Genomic DNA, 6,709 nt, shown 5'->3' on the forward strand with positions numbered 1-6,709 from the left:
GATAAATTGATTTTCCTAAGTCTATAATTAGAGAAATTATTCCTGGGAATTACATTTGATGAAACTGAAGTTCAGGAAAGAGTTTTGGTGTTTGGAGTGAAATGGAAGAACTGCCGCATATGAGTGAAGAGATTAGGTCTCTGGTTGTTTGGGGAGTGACAACAGAGGCTAGTGAGAAATGTGCAAAAGAGAATAGGGGTCATGAGGATTAAGCACAGTAAAGGAGACACAGATGAGTCCAGCCGCCTACTGTCTTTAATAGGAAAAGTTAGTCGAGTGTTTATACTCCTTTCTTTTATTAAAAACACGATGCCCTAAGCTGACTCAGAGAATTTCCTATCTGCTACTAAGATGAGATTATATGTACAATAACAGTCTAAAAAATAATATCTAGTCAAACACAAAGGAATGAAAGGAAAAATTCAGGAGTACAAAGAATAATAAAAATTAACATGGTGTGTGTTGATGGCCCTATAGCCCATAAAGATTTTGACTGTATATTTAGGCTTTAGAGGCTGAAGCCTAGCCTTCTAATCTACACAGGAAGACAAAAAAAATGGCCTCAGGCTGTGTAAAATACTGCTTGAAAATCTTTTCATAGATATTCTCCATCCATTAAAAGTGAACTGGAAAAACTCTATACACAAACAAAGATGTGGCCATAAAATTTCTGTTCTGTCTACAGTCTTGAGTAAAAAGGTATAAAGGCAGCTAGGAAAAATCAAAGGCTTGGGGCCAAACAGGTCTAAACCCGGCTTTCAAATTGATAATATTCACCTACAATTTCCCCTAGAATACTGAAATCTATATAACCTTGTCAGAAACAAGGAAACTGAAAGAATATGATGAGATGTGAAAAAAAAAAAACGATGAAAATTAACTCATAAAACTCAATTTTAAAACATGATAAGGGAGCCTCCATGAGGGTGTTAGTAGTTGCAAGCAACGGAAATTGAAGTTAAAAGCTAAAATAGGAGAATAATCAGGATACCATTAAATATACACTATCGAAGAGCTAGTTGACTTAAAACAATCGAAGAGCTAATAAAGGAAGAAAAGAACAAATGTGAAAAAGTAAAATAGAACTCGTGAATAGTATGTGTACAATAATGGAACTGAAAACTCAATGGAAAGACTAAAGAGATTAGTTGGAGCTAAACAGAGAATTTGTTAACTGGGGGATGAATCTAAGGAATTAGGTTAACATGCCACACAGAAAGCTAAGCAACTACAGATAGTGACTGGCAGGAAGCACCAAGGATCTTCTGGAATGTTTGGAATCTTTGGCTTCTTAATCTGGAGGCTGGTTATAAGGACATGCTCACTTTGTGAAAATTCATTGAGTTGTACAATGAAGAGTGATCTATTTCTAGAAAGAGGTAAAAAGTGTCAGATACACATACACAAAATTTGGAATACAAATAACAACCGAAATTATAATGGGGAAAAGAAAATAGATAAATGTGTATCAGTTTTAAAGAAGTCAAAATAAAGTAAAAAGAACAAAGAAAACATGATGAGTAGATCTACAGAACAAAACAAATTGATTGAAATATGTCCAAATATAAATCTGCCTCTTTAAATACAGAGAATGTTAGGTCTGATAAAGTAACAAATTTTATTTAAAAGAATCATACCTAAAATATAATGACTAAGAAAGTTTAAAAATTCAAGAAATGGGAAGGGATCAGCCAAGTATTACACATATAATAACGTTAATATACAATTAATATACTTTTATACAGATAAAGGGAGTCATTAATGGCAAAAAATAATTTATCAGGCAGACACTGTATACTTCTACCTGAATGTCTGTGATTCAGGACTGACTAGAAAATAAAAATATTTGCATACAAAAGCATAAGAGGCTTTAACACAGTTGAAGGAATTAGTAGAAGATGAATCTCAACAAAAAAGACCTAAAGCTTAGAAGAAAAAAGGGGCATGCAAGAAGCAAAACAAAACATAGAACTGAAAGCGTATATAACATTCTCCATGTTATTAGTTAAAACTGAATTCAGAGAACAACTCACTGGAAATTATAAAATATTAATAACTGAATGGAGAGGATATCTATATTTGTGAAATGTAGCAAAAACCATAGAAATTTAAAATCTCAAGTGATTTTTTTTAAAAATTGAGAAAAATCAGAATAAATGACATAAGTGTTTATTCTACATCAAACAGTGAAATAATATCCATAATAGTGCTCCCACAACGTTTAGAAATATGCAAATAAATACGATAAAAAATAATAAATTATCACTTCTAGGAAACAAAGAAAAAACAAAGAATATATATTAAAAAAAAAAAAGCCAGGTTTTTGCAAAGGCTAATAAAAGAGAAACAAAATTCAGAAAGGACGGGCCAGCCAAGAAAGACAGGAGACACAATTTTAAAATAATGGCAGGCCCAGAAGAAGAAATTTGCTTGCGGAGGGCAGTTTCAGCCCATTCCAGAGACTTCCAGCCTGTCTTTCCTGATAGCCTGACCTACAGATTCCATACTTGCCCCCCCCCCCCCCCCCCCCCCCCCGGCTTCCCCACCTCCAGAGTCACGTGAGCCTGTTTCTAACAGCTTGCAGATTGGTGAGGGGCTGTGGAGAGTGGCGGGACACCAGCAGCTACAGCAGGAAGACCATAGATAGCCCAGCTACTTCAGCAGACAGTAGAGCAGGGTGATCGTCAAACACCGGTCGTCGTCGTAAACAAGTCCAGGGAGGCATTGATATATATCATCCTTTGAAGGCACAGGAAGCTAAAGATCAGGAAAAATTCATTAATCTGGAAATGGCCCCGAGCTAAGCTTTACCCTCTTGTCCTACCTGAATGCAACGGACTTCTGCCTAGGGTCATGCGTTTGGCAGGACCTTGCAAATGATGAACTTCTCTGGCGAGAGTTGTGTCAATCCACTTAGGGTCACTGTTCCATGTATAGTAAGAACCCTCCCCTACGATTTGCTTTCAGAAAATTGTATATGCGGCTGGATGAAGGTAGCCTCACCTTTAATGCCAACCCAGAGGAGGGAATAAACTACTTTATGTCCAAGGGTATCCTAGATGAGTCACCAAGGGAAATAGCAAAGTTTATCTTCTGTACAAGAATACTAAAAAAGGAGACTCTATCTTGATGAAAAAAAGAGATGTCTTGGATGACCTTGTAATGTTGCATAATTTTAGAAATCAATTCTTGCCCAAGGCACCGAGAGAATTATTTTGTCATATCAACGCCTCTGAAGAGCATGAGGAGTATCTTGAAAGTCTCATAACGAAGTTCTCGCATAGATTCTGTGCTTGTAACCCCGATTTAATGCGAGAACTCGGCCTCAGTCCTGATGTTGTCTACATACTGTGCTGCTCATTGATTCTACTTTCCCTTGACCTCACTAGACCTCATGTAAAGAATAAAATGTCAAAAAGAATTTATTTGAAATATCTGTCGTGCTGCTCAACACATTAGTGAAGATTTTGTAGGGTACCTTTATGATAACATCTACCTTTTTGGCCATGTGGCTGCAGAAAAGCACAGTTTCTAGGACTTCAGCTATTAACTTCAAACTGAAACTACCCAAGGATTTATTTAGCAGGTATGAGGCTTACATCAGTGCTGGTCATGCTAGCCTCTGTATACAAATCAAATACTAGAATGTACTCCTTTTTTTTTTTCTTGTACTATTTTCTTTTTAGTCAATTTCCTTGAGTAACTAAAGAATTTTGCAGAGTTTTTTCTTAATTTTGCTTATCGTGTTTCGCACAAAGCAGAGCCATTGTCTCACACAGCTGTTTAAGAATGTTAAACTGGCATTTTACTCTAAAAGATGGCATGTTTGTGTATTAGATTTGCTTGGAAAACTATTCATTTCCATTCCATTTGAATTATAATTATTTTATTGTAAAGATTTTGACTAAAGCCTTTCTTTTTTTCTCTAAATAGATAGATAAATAAATAAATAAATAATAAAATAATGCACACAAAATTATAGGTGCAGTAAGATAAAAACAAAAAAAAACAATGAAAGAGAGTTTTGCTTTTAATATTAAGAACTAGAAAAAACAGGCATCTATTAAGAGGGGAATTGATAAATAATCTGGCGTAGCTTTCAATGGTCTACTACACGGCAGAAATTGGTGAACATACATTTATATGGATAAATGTCAAATACAAGGCTACACACAAATTCAGTTTGAAGAATACATATTGTTACCAATTGAATGATGCTTTTAAACATACAAAATAATGTCAGCTTTAAATCTTGTGTCATCAGAGGATTCTACCCATTTCCCTCTTTTTTGTTGTCATCTAAAACCCTAAAATCAGTTTCCAGTGTTAGTTAGTGTCATATTTGGACTTCCACATTTGCATCACTCTCTCTAATGTCACTATTGGCTTAATTTTTGATGATTTTAACATCCACAAAGATAATCCTTGCAATTCCCTGGCATCTCAGTTTCTTGAAGTTCTCTTATCCGATGATCTTCACATTCCATCTACCACTCTGCCATAGATAAGCACTCCATCCTGAGCGGTCCAGCCATCACTTCCTGTCTCCATGGCTAAATATCTCTGGTTCGGCTACAACTTTGATGTTGCTCTGACTTACTGTGTTAGTTCACCAGGGCTGCTATATAACAACGTATCATGAACTGTGCGGTTTCAAACAACAGGCATTTATTCTGTCACAATTCTGGAGACCATAATCAAGAGTTAAGAAGTCCATAATCAAGGGTCAGCAGGGCCATGCAGAGGCATCCTTCCTTGCCTTTTTTAGATTTGGTGGTTTCTAGGCTTCTTGGTGCTTTTTAGTTTGTGGCTGCATAATGCCATTCTCCACCTGTGTCTTCACATGGCTGTTTTACCTCTGTGTCTGTTTCAGATTTCCTTTTCTTATAAGGTCACCAGTTATTACATTAGGGCCATCCTAATCTAGCATGACCGCATCTTAATTTGATTACATCTGCAGAGACTATTTCCAAATGTGGTCACATTCATGGATACCAGGGGTTAGGTCTTGAACGTATCTTTTGGGGGACACAGTTCAACCCAGAACACTTACAAAACATTGGTCCTAACATTTTCTCTGTACCTCACACCTAGCGTGACCTCATTCTCTTTTACTAGCTTATAATTCCGAACTTCTCAACCTTCTCTGATTTCATCATTATATTATGGAAAGACTTGCTAACCTTTTGTTATTCCACATATACACTTGTACACCACATGTGGCTAGAACACACACACGCACCCACGCACCCCCCCACACCCCCACACCCATAGCCTGCTCTCAATTAAAATTCCTAATCATAAACCTTGATTATGTGCTTTCAAGTTGCTTGACAATAATATTACATTTCACTATTCCATTTATACTCAGAAGTTTCCCCACGAGTATTTCATCCCTTCTTTTCCCTCATATTTCCAGCCCACTCCCTACTACCTCAGTTAATGACCTTGCCACCTAGTTCACTGAGAAGATAGGGACAATCAGAAGAGACTTTCCACAAGCCCCCACCACTACTTCCAATAATCCACCTGCATCTGAACTTGTATATTGTCCTTCTCTGCCACACATCTTCACCCTCTCACCTTGTGAACTAGATCACATCATCTATCACAGACAATGTCTTTGCTCAGCAATTTTCCCCTTCTCTTGTCACTAAGTTTTCCCTCTCTACTGGAATCTTCCCTAAGTACATAGACGTGAACTTCTTTCGTACAAACAAATAACAACAACGATAAAAACACCTTTCTTAACTTTACATCCCTTCCAGGACTGCTCCGCTTATCTCCTTGTCTATACTCACTTTTTCCAATTTATCTTTTCCCATTCTCTACTGAACCTCCACCTACAGGCTTTTGTTGTCAACACTCAACCAAAATGGGCTCTTCTCAAGGTCACCGATGAATCCCAATAACAGATTTCCATGGTTATTTCTCTGTTTTATTTTATTTGATCTACTATCATCATTTGATGTATTTGTAGCTTTGAGGAAATTATACTCTCTGTTTTTTTTTTTCTTTCTAAAAATATAATTCTTTCATGCACCTTAACTGCTTCCTCCTTGACTCTCAGTCACACTGTTTGGGCTTACGGGGGATCAGTATCTGGATTTCTTTTCTTTTCTATTTATGCTAATTCCCTTGGTGACCTTTAAATGTCATTTATATGTTAATGCTTCCCAATTATATACCTGCAATCTTCTTTCCCCTGCAATCCAGCTTCATATAGACAGTTACCCCTTTGACATCTTCACCTGGAATGTCTTAACACACGTATCTAATTGACTATACTCAAAACCGAGCTTCTAATATGTTTATTCCACTGCCTCCACACATGGTCCATCTACAGATGTTTTAGAAAATTTCTAAAATTAGTGGGAACTCTTTTCTAACTGTTGAGGACTAAATCTTTGACCTGAGCCACCATTATTTTTCATCTGGATTATTGCAATAGTTTCCCAAGTGACTTTTCTGTTCTTCGTCCTTGTCTCTACCCGTATTGCAGTGTATTTTTAACATACCAGAATTTTCATGTCAAAAGTGTGATTCTGTTCATGCTTCATTTCTGTATAATAGACTACCAATAGGTTTCCATCTCACCAAGAGTTGAGAATCCCTACAATGGCTTGTGAAAGGACAAAGAACACCTCTCAGCTTCTCTCATAGTTTATGTATAAACTTGATTTTTTAAAAATCCTGACAATATCAAAGT

The 6,709-nt window shown here is 36.6% G+C and overlaps 1 pseudogene; it reads left to right on the plus strand.

The window, feature by feature from the left end:
• The first annotated feature begins 201 nt into the window (after positions 1–201).
• On the plus strand, positions 202–3,896 carry LOC101101131 (annotated as a pseudogene).
• The last annotated feature ends 2,813 nt before the right edge of the window (positions 3,897–6,709 follow it).

This window comes from Felis catus, chromosome B1 (assembly GCF_018350175.1).
Source record: "Felis catus isolate Fca126 chromosome B1, F.catus_Fca126_mat1.0, whole genome shotgun sequence".
NCBI lineage: Eukaryota > Metazoa > Chordata > Mammalia > Carnivora > Felidae > Felis > Felis catus.